Consider the following 25020-nt stretch of genomic DNA (forward strand, 5'->3'; position numbering starts at 1 on the left):
TCTGAGGGAGCGGCCGCTTCGCCCCGCCGTCCTCCTCCCCTCCCGGGCCGCCCCGCCGAGCCCCGTGCGCCTCAGGTGCTGCCCTGAGAGGGCGCTCGGGCACTGGGACAGCTGCCCAGGGCAGTGGTCGTGGCACCGAGCCTGACGGGGGTCCAGAAGTGTTTGAACAATGCTCTCAGACATAGGCTCTGCTTTTGGGGTGGTCCTGTGTGGAGCCAGGAGTTGGACTCGCTCATTATTGTGAGCCCTTTCCACCTTGGGATGTTCTCTGATTCTAGGTCAGCAATCCATTATCTGATGAGAGGTGTGGAGTCATTCGAAGGGAAGAGAGACCAAAACACTTCTGGTTTCCAGAAGCGGGTATTTGGTAACCAAACCGATGATTCCTTTTCTTCTAGAGCGAGTAGCAGCAGGGATCCGCTTTACAATATGCTGGCAACAAGGAAACGAAGAATTGCAAACAAGACGTAGGACTTGAGCAGCAGCTTGTATACATGCATCAGCTTATAAATGAGCACACAGCTGAGCGATAATGCAAAAATTGGACAAACTAAGAGAAGACGTTAACTGTAAATTTTATAGGTATACACTTTACTATGACGTAAGAACTGGGCAAGACCTTTCAGGGAAAAGAGCTGTTGGCATGTAATTTGAAGTAAGCTTCAAATCCCAGAGGATGATTTTGTTGGAACTTTATTCAGCTGAAAACGTGGAAGCCTTGTTTCTGCTTGTGTTAGTTACAGCTCCAGTTTACTTTGGTTGGGAGGGAAGGCATTCCAGGCTGATGTGCTGTACCTGTTCCTTCAGCTCGTTGTCCATAAACGGAGGAGCAAATGAAATTCTTTGAATCTCCATTAAATGCAGCACTACAAAGCGGAGTAGAGGGCGATTTGGCACTTAATTTTTCTGTAAGCAGAAAACCCAACAGAATCTCCACAACAGTTTTCAAATCTTGTCCTGCAGTAAATGACCAGCTGAGTGAAGCTTGCATTTAGAGTATGTGCTCCTACGTTAGAGGGAAATAGCTTTTCCTCTTCAGAAGTGCAACTGAGTGGTGAACTGGCAGCTACGTAGGGAACTAGTTGTACCAAAGGGTTTGTGTTGAAGGCACAGAAAAATATGCAGGTCCCAACAGTAAAGGATTGTCTGTAGGCATCACACTGAGTACAGATGTTGTCCGCGAGTTCGTGCCCAGTGCACCGCGCCAATAAGCACCCAGAGTCGGAATGCACACCAAGGTCTTTTAATTACATAATTAATTACAGAACTCTGCAGAGTCAGGTACTTGGCTATCTTTCGCAAAGCAAGCACACCTCTGACTCGAATCACCGTCATTCATACACAGGAAACTTGTGAAAACTCTCTCTTTGGCTCCTTTTGATTGGTTATTACAGCTCACCTAACTTTTCTCTACTGAGCTTGCGCATTACAGAGGAACACCGGGGGGGGGGGGGGGGGTACAGGAGGAGGGGGACACACACCGAATCCCACATTAGCAAGGATTATCATTTTGACAGGTGTGATTTCTAATGTGTTAATGACCCTTAATGAGCAAAAGGTTACTACAGGCCAGTCTGGAGCTGGTTTTCTCCTTCTTGTTTTTTCCCTTTTATCCCTTCTCTTCCTTGCTTCTGCTAGCTCAAGGCTACCTGTCTCTCTCCTTCCTTATTTTCTCAGCTAAAAGACTACACAAGCTACAGGCCTCCCTATTTTCTTCAAGGTTTCCTTGCTTTTCTCCCAGCTTTGGGACTACACAGGTGTGCTTTGATATTTGCCAGTATAGCTAAAACTCATGCCAGTCTGCTCACGCACAATAAGCAGTAAGAGTTAAGGACTGGTTTCATCTGCTTTTTACATAGTAACATCCTCCTTATGTTTTAGATATGCTGTAGTTAAAGCTTAAAGTAGTTCAAGTAGTTAAGTTAAAGGAGTAAAGTTACTCCTTGTGGAGTAATTGCCTTAAGTGACTAGGCATTATAAGCACCCCTCCATCCCAAAAGCTACCCGCCTCCAAGGGGCAACCACCCCTCACTGAGCACATCCTCTGAATTTCTCGGAGCCTGTACCTTTAAACGCAAGCGAGGTAATTTCTACCAATCACAACCAAGATACGCATGACTGGAGTCACTCAAGCTCCACCTAAAAGATAGAAAATAATATAAATTGGCTTAAGAGAAAGGGAATGTTGGGGAAGATACTGTCACGAAGGATACCTTCTGACATCAGTCGACAGGCTGAGCCTCTCACCCCTCCCCCCCCCCGCCCACTGGGATGCTGCGAGGTAAGATCTGAACGCTTGGTTATACCAGGCGTCTCCACGGAAACTTAGAAATCTCTAGCGTCTTTATGCTTTTTAACATCTTAATACCTAGGCCGTGTACCTGTGCATTTCATGCATGCTAGCTTGCTTTTGCAGACAGTGAATTTATCACTGGCAATCCAAAGGACCTGTGTATCTGTTGCCGTAATAAACTGCACTTAATTGCATTGTTCCTGGCCGTGACAGTTCTCCTTGAACGCGACTAGAGCGAGGGCGTGCTGCGTTGTTGGTGGATCCGTGGCCGTGATAGTTCAGTACCCTGAAGCCGACCGGACCCGTAACGGTCAATCGGCTACACCCCTTAATGCGACACTACTAAAGGAAGAAGATGACAGGGCTTGCATTAGGCACGAGTTGCATTAGGCTTTGCATGTGAAAACATCCCCAAATAATTTCACATGGATTTAACGTTTTTAAAGGGAAAAAAACAGGAAGGTGTAGTCTTTCTGTAAGCTACAGCCCTAGATAGTTAAGGCATCAGCATTCATTCCTTTGCTTGACAACAAACTATGAACATACAGAAGAGTTAAATATTTTCATTGCATTCTTAAAGGCGATTTTTCAGACTTGTGCTTCAGTTGTTGGAGTTGAAGAAATTGGTAGACGCCCTTACTTTTACGTTAAGACCAAAATCTTTATCTAAGATTGTGTTATCTAACACAACTAAACTCCCACCCCCACATGTCTTTTTGGAACTTCTGAAAGATCTTTCTGCAGTCCCACTCTGATGGTCTTTCAGTTGTTGAACCTGAGCTGTGCCTACCGCACCAACGAATGCTTTCATGACACAGTATTTTGTCAAAGCAGTTTTGCTTCTTGGAGCTACAGAAGCAGCTCTGGCTACATGATAGGGAACTGTGCTGCACTGGCAAAAACAGACTTACTTACAGACTTAACACCACTTGCTAACTTGATCTATTTCAAATCTCATTTTAACTTTAAAGAGCAATCAGTTTTGCGGTTCCTGTCTTACTAAGTTGCCTTGTTTTGCATGGAAGGTCAGCCTGTGAATGTTTTGCTTTATTGCATGCTTCAAAAAAAGGCTGAGAGGAAGAGACTGGAGGAACCTTTTCTATTCTATAGACTTTCCCCCACGAATGTGGAATTGCAGGCTACTTGGATGAATGTTCGAATGTAAGGGAGCAAGCCTCAGCCAAAGGAGGTAGAATCCTTGCTTAAGAGGAAGTAGCAGTGTGGGGACATCTTTGCTTAATGGGAGCCGTTTAAACTCTTCATAGAAACTCAATAAGCTCTACATCTCATGCTTGGAAAGCAGTATGGTTACGCAGCTGCTAACCTAATGACTTGAGTCTTCTGCTCTGCAACCACGTTTTGTTTTCAAGCAGTGCATACATCAGTTTAGGCTTTGGACAAGGAGATTTGTAATGCAAATAGTGATAAACCAGAATCAGTGCTACTGACGAGTGTAATGGTGAAATGCAGCAAATCAAGTGTTCCTGGAGAACTGTGAGATTACAAAACCAATAAGCCATGAAGCACTTTTTTTTTTTTTTTTTAATCAATTCTTATATGCTGAAATAACACCTTCAAGAAAATCTGTTTATCCAGCCAGGCGACGGTGTCTACCTGTAAGCACAAAGGAAACGCCTTGAGAGTTCGTTTGCTGTATTTGAAGTTCTTATACCCTGCAGAAATAATTATTTAGAGTAACATGTAACTGAGGAGATCGTAGCAGGAAGTATATTATTTCTAGCATTAAATTGCTGCCCCGTTGCCAGTGCAATCTAGGGAGAGAACTGTATATAATAGTTAAACTCCCCTGGACTGACTTAAATTTTAAAATATTCTGACAAAGTAAGCTCTAAATCACTTGACATTTTGAACAGTTTTAAACGGGTACAAAACCGAAGCTTTATAAACCAAGCAGCATTTATAATGCTTCATATATAAAAACAATGCCTATTTTTAAGATTTGTTACATATCTATGTAGATACGCTTGCTGGAAAAGCCAGGTCTGTTGTAGACCAAATGCTGCAGATTAAGACTTGTGGCTTACCAGTTCCATTTCTGTATTTTCTTGGAAAATGTTTCGAGTTAGAGTTTAAATATAAAATGTAAATACTGTACAGATATATATTGAAATAAGTATTTCTTGGTGTACACAGGTGATTTGCATGACAAATACTCTGTATCGATCATTGTTAAAAACGCAATGTTCTGTGTAAATCCACTGCGTATTAATCTTTTCATTTATCATCAAGAGCTGTTACTTAAGCCTGGACATTCTCAAAAATAAAGTGTGAAACTATATACCATTGTGTAGCTCCTCCTTTATCAAGAGTACATGCAAGATAATTGCTCCTTTTTTTTTTCTTTCTAGAGGATGATTCAATTTTATAGCATGGATTATAACCGCTCTTGCAAGTGACCTTCTTTTAAGCACAACAGTTTAAATGATCAGGTTACAGAGAAAACCCTTTCACTGCAAAATAGATTCAATAAAGACTTGTGGCTTACCAGTTTCATTTCAAAACCCAAGGTGTTGGGTTTGATGGAAAAATGGTTGGTTTGGATGGTAAAAAGGTCGTCCGTTTTGATGGTAGGTTTAGTCTGAGTATTGAAGGCTTCCATCAGTAAGCTCTGCATCTGAAAGACAAAGGGAAGAAATGTCATTCCCTGTTGTGATACTCAACATGGAACTGTCTGGCTCAGTGGTTTTCTTTCTAAAGAGAGAAGTCACAAGCCTGCACACAGCTTGATCTGCTCTCTGACTACAGGGCTGAACTGACTGGAGAAGGCAGCTTCCAAAGCCCTCCCATTAAACTGACTGCATTTCAGTTCCATGCTAAAATTGGTCAACTGTACAGAATATTAGGACAAAGCTACCTGTTTTGATAGCAAACGGTAGACCTTAGGTAAGTTGCATTCATTTGAAGGTTTGACTGGACGGCATCCTTGTTTTACTAGTGATCTTGTGGTCAAGCTGACCAAATCCTAGCCACAGAACAGAAGCGTTCAGAAACTGGCTAGAGAGAGCACTTATTAGAGAGAGCAGGAATTTAACTGCTTTAACGCTGCTCTTTCTCTCACGTATCTGGAATTTCCTTAAATCACAAATTATCACTAGCTATCCTTGTTAATTTATTCAAAGTAACATGAGTCCAGGTGAAAAGGCACACTCTAACAAGTCCTCAGTTGTTCCTAGTCTGCTCCTAGCTTACTTGAGAGGTTCAATACAGTAAGAAATAAATAAATAAATAAATAACCTGCTGAAGTGGCCTTTTTTCAGATTAGATTCCACCATTCAGAAAATCCTGCTTAAGAGATGTTTTTTCTTTTCTTTGAAAGACTGACCTTCCCCCACATGAAACTAATTAGTATCTTTAGGCTTGATGAAATACATGAATTCCTCAATTTACCAAAATTGCTTTGCACAGCCCTCCCATCCTGCTTATGTTGCAAGCAGCGTATCTAAGTGGGGTACTGTTGGGGTACATCTCTTTCACTCATGTAGCCCAGTGATCCCAATGCCCTGGACTTGTGTAATGTGTGCAAGACATTTACTTTCTCCCTATACTTTTGACTGGTTTAGAATAAGCGAGTTCGCCATCTGCTGGCCAGAGAATTCACCGAAGCCCAAAGAGCATTAGAGCAGACGCATTTTCTTCTGTGCTATTCCTGATTTATCAGCTAGAAGAGACACAGTTTAGTACAATCAGGATTCTTTTGACATTAGTAGCATAAAAAGTCTATTTTTGCAACACTGGTATTTGAAAGACCTCCGTTCAGTCCCTAATTTTGTTCTTGATAATGGGACAGATTGTATTAATGTTTGCAAGAATGTGTGAACAACCAGCCTCCCCTCCATGTCGTATTTTAAGATTAAAACTTGTGGTCGTCCCTGTCTCAAAACACAGTCATGCTTTGCAACAATCGCACTCCCTCTTTAGCTTGAAGGAACTTGTCAGTGCCAGAATCTACTGACTATGGCAATTTACTTCATCATCCAAACCGGGCAGAATTTTTGAAAACCTCTAGCAAGATTTCACTTCTCCAAACATTATGTAGAAGACATTCAGCTGTAAAGCAAGAAGATGAAGTCCTTTGTTTCCTATGCCAGAATGACATTTTCAACACTGAACAGGATTGTCACCGACCGTTAACTGGTTGTTAAGTTGTGGCTAGGTATAAAATGTAGAAAATGTTTAAAAATAAAACTTGCCTTTGGATAGTGAACTGTCTTCTTCGGGGATTACTTCAGTTACCTGTAAGAGGAAAACAGATGATTTGGGGGGGTTGTTTGTTTTTAAGAACGGGTGCAGTCTTGCCAGTAATTTAGCTGGTATTTTTCAAAGTGACCTCTTAGAAACTTTACAGCACTGTTGAATCAACATGTCTCTAACCCTACAATTAAATAATGCTAAAAGATGCAGCAATTTATCTTCCTGCAAGTGCTTATTAAGATATCTGAGTAACTGCGACCGTGGCTTCATCACAGATATATATATATATATATATATTTAATACTACACACTTCTGCTCAGAAAGAAAATCACGGAAAATGTAAAATTTCATTTGAGATGCTGAATTTGTTGCAGTGTGAGATCTTCTTCATCACATAATTCTATTCGTAATTAAACCATATTATCTACTGAGAGACCAAGATTACGACAAGAACAGCACAGAGTTCAGCATGAAGCCGATCAGGAGCTCAAGTTTGTACTTATTTTTTTGTAAGGAGATGTACCAAGCTGGCTTTTTTATTGTTTCATCAGCACATTTCTAAGCCTATATGAGCAGGGGAAAAAAAAAAAAAAACAAAAAAAACCCAAGTAGAACAATTGCAGGGCTCCTCAGTTTACAGCATGAGGTCGCTTTTTCCAGGTGAAAAGCAGAGCCATAAGTGGCAGTACACTAAAGCCCTGGCACGTGGAGATCCGAGAGGAGAGCTGTTTGGCCCTCCTTTTCACCCTGGGAACCACATACCTCAAAACCCACAGACTATGGGATATATCTCAGAGAAATCTTGGGAAAGGAGAGCATGAAGAGCATGTTTGTAAATTTATTTCTCCCTGGGCTTCTTCTGCTTCTCCAAGAAATACTTGTTTGAATATAACTTTGGCAGCAGTACTTATGCTGTTTTGCACCTACCACATTTAAAACTCCTACAAAAAACTGAAAAGTTAGACTGAAAAGCATCTCTTTCCGTTCTACTTTGTAAAGCTGCATGTTTTCCTCATGCAAAACAACAGGGGAATGGAAGCTAGAAAAGGAAATGCTGAATGTAAAACAAAACAAAACAAACCTCAGCCCTCCAGGACAAAAGCCGATAACTAAGTGCTTTCTAACATGCTGATTAGGTTTCAAGAGGATACCGCTTTAAATAAGTGTAATTGTCTGTCCATAGGCAGAAGCTGAATAATGGCAGGATGAATATCTATACTTAATTTTTTGTTACTGTCTTCCTGTAGCACACAGGGACTTGTTACGTTTAGGGAAAATGCTAACCTAATGGAGGGTTTAAACCATAAGCTAGTTTGTTATACCAAAATGACTGAGAGAACAAAGCATAAAGTGTTTTCAGATTTCTAGTACACCTTGATTGCTATCCATTAAACTTAAGACAGGTTAAACAAAGCACAGGAAATAAGAGAACTCCTAGTCCCACAACTGGCAAATTGTGCGCACACTTTCCATTCCTGAGAAAATAATACACAAACCTGAAAAATGCATTTAACTGAGAAACGAAGACATCCTTGTCCTATTGGAAGACTAAGGTGACAGCTCTTGGGCTCAGTGATTTTCAGATAAGCTCCAGTCTTCAACTTGCAGACACCAGTGACAGCTCCTTTTTTTGCATTGAAAGGGAAAATGTTTCAACAACACATTGAAAACATACTTAAGGGACAAGAAACAAAATCAAGACTGCAGTGAGAAGGAAAACAGAAAAACAATACTGGGAAAAAAAAAAAAAAAGAGAAAAGAGAAAAGACCTTGGTCTTTGTATCGACCAACGAGATAAGCCTTACACATTTTTAAGTTTATTTTTGACGATTGATTGATGCGTTACCAGATATTAAGTACTAATCAAGAGCAAATATTAACACTAGTAAGAATAAATCCGATCCACCAGCCCTTATTCAAAATACATCAATTTCTAATTTGGAGACAACGTCTCTCTGACAAGGAAGTAGAAAAGCTGTAAATACCGATATAGTTTCCTCTCCCGATGTTCCATATACATACCGACGCTGTTCCTACACCTACACTCTGAGCATAAATTTATGTTGACATGAGTATCGGGTGTTATTTCTCTCTCTGTTTGCCTTGAGAGACTCTCCTCCTGTCCACTGAAAAGTAAACTCAAGATTCCAGATCAGTTAAGACAGTTGCTAGCCCCCCATTCAGAGTTCTGCAGCAGCACTGTTCAGATTTTTCAGCAGTCTCTTTACAAAATGACCACTTATAAGTGTACAAAAACACTTATCACCTAGCTTCTCAGTAGGTACACGTTTGGCCTCTCTTAAGCAGAGAGTCAATCACAGCTTAAGATTTTATACAAGATCCCATTTTCAAGTTTGGGGTTATTTCAGAAAATCTTTTTGCCTAGAAACAGTACTACTAGTAACACTTGAACTGGTTTGCCAGCACAACCTTTTACCCTGTTAGAAATGATGTTGACTTCTACCTTCATGTAGCATACATAGTGTCCTGTGCGACAGCTGATTCCATGATGCACCAGCACCGCATATAAGGCGTAGAGGAGTGGTTCTCCACTTGACTGAGACATGTAGGCTCGGAGGTCCAAATACTCAGGATATTTTACCTCCTAAAGAGAGACCAAGAAGATAGAAAAATTATATCAGAGTACTTCGCGGACTAGCCAGAGAAAAACACTTCCAAAAAACAGAGACTGGAATTATATGAATATATTTCTTGATTCACTAAAAATAAGTCTTCCCATAAGCAATGTTTAATACTAGAAGTTGCAGACAACTGTTTCCTGATGAATTAGCCTTCTCAGAGGAAAGTATATGCTTCTTGTCAAGCAGGAACTTTACTGATATTAAGAGAAAAATGAAAAAAAGAGAAAATGAAAATAAAAGCAGACCATTTCTCTATATTCTTAAGGTATATTCTTAATATACCTTGTTGATCTTTCCACCTGTGAAATCTGCAAATCTTTTCAGTGATATTGTGAGAACGTTGGAAGAACGGTGTATGGTAAATCTCTTGGATGCAGGAACCATCTTTTTACACCTTAAAAACAAGCAGAGACAAGTGTTTGAAAGCATCATCTTTTTTGCCCCCAAAACAAACTCGTTTTAATGTCTCATGCATGTTTATGCTATTTGAATGATATTTACTTGCATCATATGTTTGGTTTTTTCTTTTCATAAACCCATGCACTGCATGTCACGTTTGTTAATACAGAGAAGAAGGTAAGTTTTACCAACAACTCAGAGCATAGCGGGAACAGGAATCTCTCACGAAAGCGTATTACCAGGGAGTTATAAAATATAAACAAAAAATAGTAAAAATGAGTTATATATAAGACTAATAACAGTTATCAGCAATGGAAAAAGTACTGTACATGTGCAAGGCCTTTCCTTTTAAACTCACAAAAAGACAGAAAATTCTGGCTTTAAGTGTGACTGAACCGATCACACCTCAAAGAGCACATTAAGGAAGGACCATGCAATTCAGATGTGAGGTGCTATTACAGTTCTTTCTCTTCCTCAGACATCACTTATGAGAATCCTGAATACGCTGCATGTTGCTTTCTAGGATCCGCAGGCCAAGACGAACCTGGGATTAAATTGCTTTAATAACCTATTGGACGCTCTTGATTCGACACCCTAATTTCCTTAGTATCCAACAACAAGAAGTGGATACTGCATTTTTCATTTAGAGGGGTCAGGCATGAATTCTACAGAACTGAGCCGGGCACTCTGTGCTTTTCTGAGGGGATGTTTGACTAACAGCTTGTTTTGCCAAACCATCTTATGCAAATGTTCAATTGTTTCTCACATACGTAGAAACATCTTACATATTGATCAGCACAGAGAGCGCCTGAACTCAACAGGCTTTCCCTGTGCACGGGTTAGGCTTAAGGGAGCTCATTTCGGACATTAGTCCACATCGACAGGTTTCACAGTTCAAGAGCTGTGCAAGACGCTGTTTAGTGAGCCAGCACAGGCTGCTAACATTCATTACCACAGAGCCAGCTCACATTCCCTGACACTCAATCTAACTTTGTTTCACAGTGAACGCTAGGACCTGCAGCAACCTGCTGCTGCCTTCCACTCCAAATCATTCTCCACAGCTCCTTGCTTCAGCTCACCACTACTTACTGGGCATGTCTTTTCACTTCTGCCAATATGAATATTTCAGCATGCAGCTACACGCCTAGGAAGCTTGACAAGCCATGGTGCAGACAATGCTACGAGAAAAGTCCAATATCAGCTAATAGCCACTCTTCTTAGATTTCCAAAACAGATGTAACGTTTTCAAGTTTGGGATTATTTCCGTGCACCAGTTGTTTAAACAAAATGAAGCAACAACAACAACAACGAAGCTGCGTCTCCTTATTTCTAAATGAAGTTAAAAGATAACTTATGCTCTAAGTCATGCAATACATAAAACTAATATCTAGCATTAAGACATAATTAGTTAATAATCTCACTCGCTACATTTGTAGCAATTCTCTCCATCCAGCTCTTCAGGTTTCACAAATAGTTCTAGAGCTCTGGTAACAGATGAAACCGCCTAGAGGAGCGAGAGAGAAGAGTGTAAAGTCACTGTAAATTCAAAATTCCAGAGACGCACTAGGAGTTTATAAGAGAACCTGACTAATACATACTTAAGCGATCTACTATGAGCACTGTCAAGAAGGAGGCAGAAAGAGCATGCTCAGCGTTTACCTCACCTGGAAGTCATTTTACTTTGAAACAAATCATTTTCCAGTAACGCAGACAGCATCTATAGTGTGCTTTGTCATCAATACTGGCAACAAATCCAGCAGTCTAACAATTAGATGTATATTGAGGTAGAACAACAAAGAAGTTTTGACAGTATCATAATTTGTGCAGACATAAAATTCTTTCCGCTTAAACCCAATGCAAATTTGGAGACTCTTTACATGGCTTCCATCAGCGCATTCCTCTATATTCTTAAACCTATAATAGCAGGGAAAAAAAGAAAAAGACAAAAAAAAAAAACAAAAAGGAGAAAAAAAGCAGGATTTTTACATAGTACATATTTTTACATATTACATAGTTTACATATCCCTCCACATGCTGTTCTGAATAATAGCCAAAATATTCATAGCCACTGTATTTGTTCTCCCCACACAGCTGAAAAAACAACATTTGAAACATATTTTTCAAAACATATTTTAATATCCAGCAGACTGTTCAGTCATCAAGCATTTAAAGACTGTTTTAGATAATCTCTAGATTAATCTAAAAGGAATCCCATAAACATGCTGCAGCCGCTTACCTTTAATATACTCGCTGGATGCGATGTTTCTTCCTTTCACCTGCACTGGAAGGCTTCCCTTCCTTGTGAGGTTGTTTACTGCCCTCACTTCTGCATTGCTCTCATAAAGAGCCATCTGGAGGATGGGATTCTTCCTTCTTCTCCCGGGTTTTCTTCTGGAAACGAGGATCTGAGTGTTCCAAGAAGCCTTTCACTTTCCTGATGTTTCTCCTTTTTCTTCTTTTTGTTACGCTTGCGATTGGCATTGTCAAAGTGGAGCGCAGAGAAATACAAATCATAAAGTCTGAAAGAAACATGCAAGTTAAAAAGAGAAAAAAAGATGTGGCACTTGTTGCATACAGGAAACTTTATTTATTTTACCACAGGCGATGATTTGCCGCATGTCAGCTATTTTGTGGTACTTTGTGCACATGTAACTTCCTTTAGATGCAGCAAACTTAAGCCCTCAGATTGAAGGACCATAGGTCCTGGTTGGTACACAGATCATTAACAATGGTTAGCTCTGGAATATGTGCAAGTAAAAAAAAAAAAATATTTTAACCTAATCCAGAATGGTGTGCAGATGTGATTCGAACTACGTGGTCCAAAGCTAGTGCTCTGACACAATTCAGCAATACCTTTCCTGTCTTCACTGATCAACCTAATGATCCCCAGTCATGATCCCCAGCCAGATTATGCTATCTAAATAACTCAGAAACTATGAAAAAAAAAACAAAACATGAGAAGCACCCAGAAAAGAATTAGGAAAAAAAATGCTGATTAGGCTGGAATCCCTGCTTACTTGGAATCCTTCTCTCCCTGTTTATCTTCAGACTTCTTTTTCTTCTAGAACTTCTTATATTTTTTCATGTTTTCACCACCTAAAACCTCCTTTTCTACCTTTCTGCGTTGCCTTTCTATTTCACTTTCACTACCTTCTGCACGAGTATATTGTCTTTTTCTGTTTCCTTCTTTTGCCTTTTTCTGGCGACAGTTCTCCAAATGAGCTGACACAGGTGGAAGTGCATGTCTCTCACGCGAATGTTTTCCAGAATGTTGCTGAGCTACTGAGCAACGATGTGAGTCTGCTCTGGGTGTGCTAAAGTGATGTACATCTTCCTCTCTCAAGAGGGAACCGTGAGGCCATCTGCTTTTGTAATGATAACGCTTATGTGACCTGCTGGAGTAAGTCTGAGTCAATTTGTCAAAGTCTTTATCACCGTGAGAGAACTTTCTCTCTCTACTGTCTCCTGCTGCATGAGGTGAATAGTAATCCTTGTAATAGCTACATTTTTCCCATTTCCGTGGTTCATCTTGATAGTATCTTTCTCTGCTCCAACTTCTTTCCCCTTTGGAATGGTAATATCTAGCGCTATCTTGTTCTGATCTTCCTCTGCTTCGAGATCTGTACTTTGAATATTTTACTGGTCTTCTGCCATTATCAGGGCTGTTCCTTTCACTATGGGAAGATCTGTACCTGCTTCCCTCCCAATACTCCTGCTTGCGACGCTTTTGCTTAACAACTTCCACACTCCGAGAGCACCTTCTCTTGCTGGAATGACCATCTTTTTGACTCTCCTTCTCTTCAGTAGGAGAATGTTCCCTCTTTCTCTGGTAACGCTCTTTGTCAGATTTTTTAGTCTCGTCCTTTGTATTTTGGCATCTATCTGTAATAGCTAAGGAGGAAAGGTTTTTAGAACTACATTCACTGTCAGACTTTAGAGGGGAAGTTTGCCGCAATTTCTCACCAGTCTCAGAAGACTCTTTGATGTAGAAAACATTTTCTTCTGAAATCAGTTCATGTTCTTTTGATCTTCTTGGTTTCTCCTTGTCTCCACGGTCATCACATTGGTACTGTTCAAGGTATTCATCATTCTCAGTAGATTTCGGAGGTCCCGGGACACTGCACAAAATAAAAACACGTTTCCGTCTCCCTCCACCTGCTGCTCTGAGAAAAAAGGGGTGGGGGCGACGGGGGAACAGCCAATGTTTCTCCAGATAATGGAGAAAAATGGAAAAACATTCTATGAAGAAACACAAGTTCTCCGCGAGGCACCAGCCTGCATCAGAGTGCTATGCACAGTGTCGATCATTAGTTCTGTTCGCAACACTGGCCATACAGTACGGAATTCTACTGATTTAAATCCTTCCATTAAATAGTATTAGTAGACAGATAAAACCGCAATGAACTTCCATAAAATCTTGTCTTAATCAGACTGTGCTCATTTTACCTTCTTTCCTCTGACAAGCTGTTCAGCTGGCTGGCCGTGAGGGATTCCATGATGACTTCTCGAGGGACTGGAGGCATAGCTCCAGGCATCTGCAACTAAAACGCACAAGTCAGCAGACAGAAAAAATACCATTTGTGCTGAGGACTAGTCTTCTCAGAATTTCTACATTAAATGCTAAGCAAGATCGCTTTGTGTTGTATGCATTATCTACACTTCAAAGATAACGCCAACTCACTTCCCAAAATCTACTTTATGAAACTTAAGAATTTTTATCTCAGCTCAGCTTAAGCTGACAAGTTCTAATGTCAGCTCAGCTCTGCAAATTCTAATGGCATAATATCACAAAGGGTTACGATCAAATTTGTGCTGTGTTTTCTCAGCATTTCGCCTGAATTAGGAACATGATAAACACTCCCGAATACATCGTGGGTGAGAAATTCTCGATGGAGCAAACTACTATGTTTCAAGCAATCCGTTTGTTTTAGAAAAGAACATCTCACAAGGTTTAACAGGTTCAACTTGGCAAGTGGAATCATCAAGTTTCAGTCCGTTTTCTTTAGATTCATGAACTAAACTAATAGCACCATTCAGTGAATCAGTGTTTGGCAGCTCATGCTGGGATCTTCCTTCATCAGCATTCTGACAGGAAGAATGGGAATTCTGCAATGTACGGACTACCTTTCCAACCAAAATTCCACATTGCATTGCAATTCCTTTTAAATAAGCCCTTTGACTCCTCCTCAGATTTTCCTGAAGATTCTGCACCGTAAGGGACTGTGTTATCAGAGCTGAGTTTAGGATTTCCATTCACCTTTGGCTCCACAAAAATTTCAGCAGAAACTCTTTTTTTTTTTTTTTTGTATTTGTATTTGCTTCATTTGCTTTACCGAATTTGTGATTGTGGATGAAGGAACAGCCTTGTAGAGATCTTCATCCTCCACAGCACTGCTAAGACAGTCAGGCTGTGACACAGTCTGACGAGCAGGCAATTTATTGTGAATACTGATGGTGATCTTCTGGTTTTTTGACGTATCAGTAATTGAAGGCCTGGTAATCGCCTGTTCTTGAACACAGGCCATTGGTGGTGCTGAAGATGGCCTTTTTAGGGTGACACCAGTGGTATTTGCATCCTCTTTTATGGATCCATTTCCATTTAAACGACTTGAATTCTGTATTTAAAAAGAAGAAATTGCAAGACGGGTTAATGGAAACACTCCATTTAACATTTTTAAACATGTCATTCTCCTACTAAGTATTTCTACAAATGGTCTTAACACCTAAAAAGCAAAAAACACTGCCCTTAAAAGATAAATGCAAGTCCCATAAGTGTATTTAATTCCTGCTTTTGGTTTACTGCATATTGATATCAAATTAACATCATTTTTGAAAACCATCCAAACAACTTAACATTGCCTAAAGCTATTCCCAAATATATTTAGTTTCCCCTTTAAACATACCCCAAAAAGCCTGGAATAATTGTTCTGGTGCTCAGGAATAAGACAATTTGGTTTCCCTGTCTTAGCTAAAGTGACGTCGATAGGAAAAACAAGTCCTCTTTTAAATGATTCGAGGATTAGTACACTCTACTTAAATTGTCAAAGAGCGTAGCTCTCTGTGCTTTACAAAGCTGTCTAGGAGGTATAAACAATGGAGTCGCATGGCTGCGCAATTCAGCAGTAACCACTGTTTGAATGACTCTGGCTGTAGCATGAGGGCTGTGAAGACAGCTGCAGCGTGGGAAGGAAAACAAAACAAAGATGCCAAAAACCAAACAAAAAACCCCACACCAAACCCCAAACCCACTGTCCGTTTGGTGCCATTATCTGCCCTCCCGCTTCCCTAAATTACCTTAATCATATGAGGAGGAAGTCGTGGTCCCAGAAATCCAGCCTGCTTACTGTTAGCCCCCCGCTGACCAGGGGGGAATGAACAGGGATAAGACGGTGCTGCTAAGTAAAAAGCACGTTCTCCGAGCGTCAAATCATAGCGCCTTCAGAAAAGAGCAGTGATCTCAGTTTAGTTTTTCTTTCGGCCTACTCTTGGATTAAATCCCATCCTATAATTTTATAGGAACAGTTCATACGATATGGAAGCCTTCTCTACAGAAGACTTAGCCAAGACTACAAACTGAAAAGTAGGTAACAGTCTTCCTACTATGACTATCACTTTCAGAGCAATAATTCATTCTTACACCACAGATGGCCTTCATTTCTCTCCTTCTCTAAATTAGCCAGCTACAGATAACACATATACAGCAATTTACACAAGTGCTGCAGTTTAAGGCCAAGCAACAAAAGATAATAAATGACAGAGAATTTCAGGTTAGACAGAACTGAATTAGAGAAATAATCATCTTTTCCTGGGAGAGAAAGAAAAACACTTGCAAAAAGAAAAGTATCAATAACAGGAGAGTAAATCTCTTCTGAACACATTTGAATACTTGTTATTACCTGATATAAAAAAGTAAGTAAGCTTGCTGACCAAGAACTCTTTTAATGTCAGTACGGACTACTTTTGCATCATTCATCTGATACCAAAGTCCATTACCAGCCTGCAAATAAAGACAACGATATCTTTAGATGAATTGCATGTTTTCCAAATGAAATCACAGATAGCAATAAAATACACACGTGTCAAATAAACATATAATGAAATCTTTTTCCCTAGAAACAGTACTACTAGTAACACTTGAACTGGTTTGCCAGCACAACCTTTACCCTGTTAGAAATGATGTTGACTTCTACCTTTATGTAGCATACATAGTGTCCTGAGCGACAGTTGATACCATGATGCACCAGCACCGCATATAAGGCATAGAGGAGTGGTTCTCCACTTGATTGAGACATGTAGGCTCGGAGGTCCAAATACTCAGGATATTTTACCTCCTAAAGAGAGACCAAGAAGATAGAAAAATTATATCAGAGTACTTCGCGGACTAGCCAGAGAAAAACACTTCCAAAAAACAGAGACTGGAATTATATGAATATATCTCTTGATTCACTAAAAATAAGTCTTCCCATAAGCAACGTTTAATACTAGAAGTTGCAGACAACTGTTTTCTGATGAATTAGCCTTCTCAGAGGAAAGTATATGCTTCTTGTCAAGCAGGAACTTTACTGATATTAAGAGAAAGAATAAGCCGTAGTCGTTAGTCTACAATTATTGTCTGAAAATATTAACAACTTTCAGCTTTGGGGGATGTCCCATTACATGATGACAAAGTTGCATTACAGCGGGAAATATACCTTGTTGATCTTTCCACCTGTGAAATCTGCAAATCTTTTCAGTGATATTGTGAGAACGTTGGAAGAACGGTGTATGGTAAATCTCTTGGATGCAGGAACCATCTTTTTACACCTTAAAAACAAGCAGAGACAAGTGTTTGAAAGCATCATCTTTTTTGCCCCCAAAACAAACTCGTTTTAATGTCTCATGCATGTTTATGCTATTTGAATGATATTTACTTGCATCATATGTTTGGTTTTTTCTTTTCATAAACCCATGCACTGCATGTCACGTTTGTTAATACAGAGAAGAAGGTAAGTTTTACCAACAACTCAGAGCATAGCGGGAACAGGAATCTCTCACGAAAGCGTATTACCAGGGAGTTATAAAATATAAACAAAAAATAGTAAAAATGAGTTATATATAAGACTAATAACAGTTATCAGCAATGGAAAAAGTACTGTACATGTGCAAGGCCTTTCCTTTTAAACTCACAAAAAGACAGAAAATTCTGGCTTTAAGTGTGACTGAACCGATCACACCTCAAAGAGCACATTAAGGAAGGACCATGCAATTCAGATGTGAGGTGCTATTACAGTTCTTTCTCTTCCTCAGACATCACTTATGAGAATCCTGAATACGCTGCATGTTGCTTTCTAGGATCCGCAGGCCAAGACGAACCTGGGATTAAATTGCTTTAATAACCTATTGGACGCTCTTGATTCGACACCCTAATTTCCTTAGTATCCAACAACAAGAAGTGGATACTGCATTTTTCATTTAGAGGGGTCAGGCATGAATTCTACAGAACTGAGCCGGGCACTCTGTGCTTTTCTGAGGGGATGTTTGACTAACAGCTTGTTTTGCCAAACCATCTTATGCAAATGTTCAATTGTTTCTCACATACGTAGAAACATCTTACATATTGATCAGCACAGAGAGCGCCTGAACTCAACAGGCTTTCCCTGTGCACGGGTTAGGCTTAAGGGAGCTCATTTCGGACATTAGTCCACATCGACAGGTTTCACAGTTCAAGAGCTGTGCAAGACGCTGTTTAGTGAGCCAGCACAGGCTGCTAACATTCATTACCACAGAGCCAGCTCACATTCCCTGACACTCAATCTAACTTTGTTTCACAGTGAACGCTAGGACCTGCAGGAACCTGCTGCTGCCTTCCACTCCAAATCATTCTCCATAGCTCCTTGCTTCAGCTCACCACTACTAGAAAATGAAGCAACAACAACAACAACAATGCTGCGTCTCCTTATTTCTAAATGAAGTTAAAGGATAACTTACGCTCTAAGTCATGTAATATATAAAACTAATATCTAGTATTAAGACATAATTAGTAATAATCTTACTCGCTGCATTTATAGCAATTCTCTCCATCCAGCTCTTCAGGTTTCACAAATAGTTCTAGAGCTCTGGTAACAGATGAAACCGCCTAGAGGAGCGAGAGAGAAGAGCGTAAAGTCACTGTAAATTCAAAATTCCAGAGACGCACTAGGAGTTTATAAGAGAACCTGACTAACACATACTTAAGCGATCTACTATGAGCACTGTCAAGAAGGAGGCAGAAAGAGCATGCTCAGCGTTTACCTCACCTGGAAGTCATTCTACTTTGAAACAAATCATTTTCCAGTAACGCAGACAGCATCTATAGTGTGCTTTCTCATCAATACTGGCAACAAATCCAACAGTCTAACAATTAGACGTATATTGAGGTAGAACAACAAAGAAGTGTGACAGTATTATACTTTGCGCAGCAATAAAATTCTTTCCCCTTAAACCCAATGCAGACGTGGAGAGTATTTACAGGGGTTCCACAGAAGGACAAAGTCCAATCCACTTTCTAACCACCACCAAGCTCTTATATTTTAACATTGTACGTGGTTTGGTTTTTTAAGTTAAACAAGTTTAATTTAGAAAGTTATACATGTACTTAAACATCATGAATTATATTTACAAAACCTCCTACCTTTACATCCAAAGTGATATCAAGAAATGCCTCATACGTATCCGAAACTGCTTTGCAATTCAAGCACTTCACTGGAAGCAAAATATAAATGCTTAACAACACGTGAAGGAGACTAACTGTCCACATTCAAGTTGTCGATAGATACTACTTCAGACAAACTACAGACTGCTTTACTACCGACAAAAGACACAGATCAGTTCTAAGGACAGGAATATTTTTAAAAGTACCTCTTGATCTTAGAAATCCTCCAAATATTTGATGAATGATGGTGGTAGCTTGAGAAGATCTGTCCAATCTGGAAATAAATTATAATCAGACCTCAGAAGATTTAAGGCACACAGTTAACTCTTCAAAGAGTTTTATGAAAACCAAGGATGACCTAGACTTTCAGTTTTGATAGTAAATAAAGGCCTAAAAGGTGCTAGAGAACGTATAAAAGTGAATTTGTTTATGCTTACTTGGTGCTTCCATTCAAGCACGCTTCCTGCATAGCATCAACAGTATAGCGCAAGAACTCGTGTGCGTCTTCTTGACTGCCAAAACGGAAATGTTGTCCTATTCCTAAATAAGAAGATGATAGTATTCACCTCATTTAAAAATGAAGTAATTCTCCTGTTTCTAAAATCTCTCTTCTTTACAGTGTTAAAACCATTTATACACATCAAATAATTATTTGAAGATTACAAGATGCTGAAAAAGAAACACATCTGAAGCCACTTACGACTGAGATTATTGATAACACGCGTAGGCTCGATGGCATCAACAGTGCAACGCAGGGCCTGGTTAATGTGAGTCTCCATCGTGCACATCATGCAAAAATCTTGTTCACGACCTGAAGAGTGAAAGAAGAAAGCATCCCAGTCTAGCGAAACAGACATAACTACAAACAAACATATAAGTAACATTTAAACTATAGATACAATATCCACTCTCCTTGTCCCAACAGTCTCCTAACATTTCATTTCACACAACTTTATAGAATAAAAATATCCATTAAGCCTGTATTCAAGTGCATTTTGTGATGAGAAATCTAAAAGACTACTGCAAAGTCACGTTTGTAAAGGCTGACAGGAATGGGAACTCCACAGGTTGCAAAATGTATGAGGAAAGAATATTTGACCTTGATGATACAGCATTAAGAGAACGTGGGTTATTTTCAGCACAGTGCTGTCAGGTGAGCTTCATGATACAGAGCTACGAGTCCTTTGGGAGAAAGGAAAAATTACAGTAATGTATGTAATAGTACTTCTGCCCTCCTTTTTTCAACAGGATTCTTAACTGAAACGATTTCTATATACAGGAAGAAAACAGTTAAATTTCTAGGTATCGATACAAAGATACCAGCCTAAAAAGCATACAGGTTTAGTACAACATTTACTTTATAGTACAACATTTTATTTAGGACAAAATCAGTCTAGATTTTAATACAGTCCCACAAAAAAATCTAGTCGTGTTCATAACAGCTCATATTGCTTTCTAGGTTTTTTTTGTTTTTTTTTTTTTTTAATTGGTTCAACAACGAACAGACCATTTATTGTAGTGCATTATGGAACCTCGGCTGTGCAGACTAAAGACCTATGATGCCAACATCCTAAATTTTATTGCCTTTCTAGCAGCAGGAAGCCCAAATAGCCCAAATGCCAAATGTTCATTAAATGCATTACTGTCCAATGCACTTCATTATTCCCATGAAGCAAGAAAAGATCCTTTTAAAAAAACAAACAAACAAACAAACAAAAAAAACACATGGTGCATTAAACGCACTCCATATGCTATTCCGAGCCCACTGCTAATACAATGCTCAAAGCCAGCGTCTACAGGTAAAATCAGACAAGTAAGTTTGTCTCACAGAATCACTGCTGTTCTTTCACCTTCACAGCTATCCAACAGATTTAAAATACTGTTAGAAAGTACTCACATGACTGGCTGTGCTCAAGAGAAAGCATGTAATTGGCAAGTGGGGGGGTGTAGGTCAAACACTGTAGAGTAGCATTAAGAAAACACGTGTTGCCAAGATTGTACAGGCCAACTCCAACACTTTGTGTTTCTTGCCAATCCATACGTATCTTCTCAGGTGGAAAAAGAATCCTTTGTGGCGGAGCAATTCCATCATTAACAACTGCAAGAAAGTTATATTTAAAAAGAGATTTTGTTTGTTTGTTTCTAAGAAAGGTATTAAGTATATATAGGTATAGTGAATATATAAAGTATATATAGGCATAGTAAAAATACTATTCTGCGGGAGCACCTAGAGGAACTAGCTACAATCCAAAACAGAAAAACTTATTGCAGACACCTTTAATACCGCCATATTCAAATTGGCTGGTCAACACAACGTTTTGGGAAAAAAAAGTTTAGTCAACCATTTTAATTTCTTCCTTATTATATGCTTTTTTCCTTATTATAACTTCAGCCACAAACTTAGACTTGAAATTATATGGTAATAAATGCAAGGACAATGTAAAAACAAATAACTAGGAATGACGGTACCCCTACAAATATCAGATCTTTTCCTGAGCAATCTTAACATTCAAAAACCTGTGAATAATGGAACCTGTGAATAGCAACAATCAAACACTTTTCTTTGCAAAACAGAAAAGATATGGATGAATCAGTGCATTACAAAATGCTCCCCACATTTCTCTGTCGACTGTAAATATATCAAAATTAATTTCTGTAACGTCAGTCACTTCAGTTGCCTTAGGAGAATCGCTTTGGAAGTCTTTATTCACAGTAGTCCTGTTCTCTATCAGTGCAACAAGCAAGAACTACCACTTTCTACTTTTGTTTTGAAGAAAACGGAGGCAGGATAAAGCGCACACTTACTTAGATCTCTTTGGGCAAAAGGCTTAGATTTTTCAGAGGATCTACAATAAATAGCACCTCCACATCCTTGGGCCACAGAGACTTGGCTTGAATCTTCTGCAGGTGGTATCCGGCCCCAGTTTGCGGTGCGTGACATCAGTTTTTTAGTACTCGGTTTCTTGGATTTGCCAGACCGCCTTGAAGATGGCTTTTTAGACTTTGAAGATTTGGGCTTGTTAACTATGGTCATTGTTCTCATCTGCGACAGAGACAAATGTTCTGGCTGACGTAAGAATACCAAGAAGCATTCCAAGAAGAAAAGAGTAGTAGAAGTCCTGTCACTTAATCTCAAAGAAACGGCCTTGAAGAACTAACTTGCTGGTATGAATGATTTAAAAGGAATCCCCAAACTAAACACACAAAGGAAAAATTTCCATCAAAACTCTATCAGTATTACTTTTAGCTTCTGCAGAACTAGTGGCTGATGCCATTTCTTTCACTTTCGTAGGATTTTAATCCATTACAACTCTGGAGTCTTTTTAATATAAAAATGCAAATGACATTCTCTGAGGGGAATCAGTTATTTATTGCATTTTTGGAGCTTTGCAATTATCTATTAATTATTACCTATTATCTAATAGATAATGGTTGCGATTTATATATAATTGTTGCTCACGCTAGTAATGGAGCACTATTACTTTACTGCCTGCGCTTTTCTGCTTCGTGTGCACAAAGGTACCTGCATTTCGCTGCTACTTTACTTCTGTCTTTCCAGGGCTCACCCTCTACCTCACTGTCTACTGCACCAGTCATGATGGCTTGGTTGTGATTCTATAATGAGCCTAGCTTTTGAATACACTTTTTCTGGGCGTCACTTTGTGATAGCAAGTTAATTTGTGAGGGCTTATCACCTATGACCTGCTTCTCAGTAGGTACACGTTTGGCCTCTGTTAAGCAGAGAGTCAATCACAGCTTAAGATTTTGTCCAAGATGCCATTCACGAAACTGAGTTTAACCTTGACAGAACTGAGTTTAACCTTTAAACCTGAAGCTCCGTTAAAGAATAAAGCAGCACCCAAGCCAGGAAATAGAAGTTAATCGTCACTTTACCCTGAAACGCACGTAAAGCCGGTGAGCTATTCTGTGCTGGCAGGATTGCTGCCGGGATGGCCGACGAGGCGGCGGGCACAGGGGGCCACAGGACCTGCTCCCCGGGGCCACAGGTCCTGTCACAGGGGGCTGCCGGGGGTCTCCAGGCGCCGGGAACAGCGGCAACAGCGGGGACAGAGGGGACAGCAGCGACAGCAGCCGCCACCTCAGCCGAGGCCGTCTCCACAACTGCCACAACGGCCTCGGAACGCCGCCCAACTCGGAGCTCCAGCGTGACGCCTTTTCAACCTGGCCGCGGTGCTCACGGCTAAAAGCAGAGCGTTTCCTCCGGCGTGTCTTTACTGTCGGTGCCGGACCGGCCCTCACCCCGAGCTCTCCCTGCCGGGAGGGCTTTGCGGTTGGGGTTTCCCTCCCGCCGCCGCCGCGGGCAGGCCCCGCGCGCAAGCTGTCCGCGCTGGGGAGCGGCATGTCGCCCGCGGCGAGAGCCCGAGGGCGCGACACGAAAAAGCCCCGACACGAAAAAGCCCCGACGTGCGGGCGAGGCGGCGGGGAGACGGCTCTGAGGGAGCGGCCGCTTCGCCCCGCCGTCCTCCTCCCCTCCCGGGCCGCCCCGCCGAGCCCCGTGCGCCTCAGGTGCTGCCCTGAGAGGGCGCTCGGGCACTGGGACAGCTGCCCAGGGCAGTGGTCGTGGCACCGAGCCTGACGGGGGTCCAGAAGTGTTTGAACAATGCTCTCAGACATAGGCTCTGCTTTTGGGGTGGTCCTGTGTGGAGCCAGGAGTTGGACTCGCTCATTATTGTGAGCCCTTTCCACCTTGGGATGTTCTCTGATTCTAGGTCAGCAATCCATTATCTGATGAGAGGTGTGGAGTCATTCGAAGGGAAGAGAGACCAAAACACTTCTGGTTTCCAGAAGCGGGTATTTGGTAACCAAACCGATGATTCCTTTTCTTCTAGAGCGAGTAGCAGCAGGGATCCGCTTTACAATATGCTGGCAACAAGGAAACGAAGAATTGCAAACAAGACGTAGGACTTGAGCAGCAGCTTGTATACATGCATCAGCTTATAAATGAGCACACAGCTGAGCGATAATGCAAAAATTGGACAAACTAAGAGAAGACGTTAACTGTAAATTTTATAGGTATACACTTTACTATGACGTAAGAACTGGGCAAGACCTTTCAGGGAAAAGAGCTGTTGGCATGTAATTTGAAGTAAGCTTCAAATCCCAGAGGATGATTTTGTTGGAACTTTATTCAGCTGAAAACGTGGAAGCCTTGTTTCTGCTTGTGTTAGTTACAGCTCCAGTTTACTTTGGTTGGGAGGGAAGGCATTCCAGGCTGATGTGCTATACCTGTTCCTTCAGCTCGTTGTCCATAAACGGAGAAGCAAATGAAATTCTTTGAATCTCCATTAAATGCAGCACTACAAAGCGGAGTAGAGGGCGATTTGGCACTTAATTTTTCTGTAAGCAGAAAACCCAACAGAATCTCCACAACAGTTTTCAAATCTTGTCCTGCAGTAAATGACCAGCTGAGTGAAGCTTGCATTTAGAGTATGTGCTCCTACGTTAGAGGGAAATAGCTTTTCCTCTTCAGAAGTGCAACTGAGTGGTGAACTGGCAGCTACGTAGGGAACTAGTTGTACCAAAGGGTTTGTGTTGAAGGCACAGAAAAATATGCAGGTCCCAACAGTAAAGGATTGTCTGTAGGCATCACACTGAGTACAGATGTTGTCCGCGAGTTCGTGCCCAGTGCACCGCGCCAATAAGCACCCAGAGTCGGAATGCACACCAAGGTCTTTTAATTACATAATTAATTACAGAACTCTGCAGAGTCAGGTACTTGGCTATCTTTCGCAAAGCAAGCACACCTCTGACTCGAATCACCGTCATTCATACACAGGAAACT

The 25020-nt window shown here is 40.6% G+C and overlaps 1 pseudogene across 1 annotated transcript; it reads right to left on the reverse strand.

The window, feature by feature from the left end:
* Window positions 1–12560: 12560 nt before the first annotated feature.
* LOC308196943 (ubiquitin carboxyl-terminal hydrolase 42-like) lies at window positions 12561–22251 on the reverse strand (annotated as a pseudogene). The gene is made up of 14 exons: window positions 22023–22251; window positions 21115–21315; window positions 19918–20028; window positions 19655–19757; window positions 19424–19491; window positions 19197–19267; window positions 18580–18662; window positions 17239–17350; window positions 16738–16878; window positions 16444–16544; window positions 15842–15983; window positions 14453–15162; window positions 13994–14082; window positions 12561–13665 (listed from the first exon to the last, which is right to left on the reverse strand). The product of its transcript is annotated as a ubiquitin carboxyl-terminal hydrolase 42-like (transcript).
* Between the last annotated feature and the right edge of the window lie 2769 nt (window positions 22252–25020).

Source organism: Anser brachyrhynchus, assembly GCF_964034855.1.
Source record: "Anser brachyrhynchus genome assembly, chromosome: 6".
Lineage (NCBI taxonomy): Eukaryota > Metazoa > Chordata > Aves > Anseriformes > Anatidae > Anser > Anser brachyrhynchus.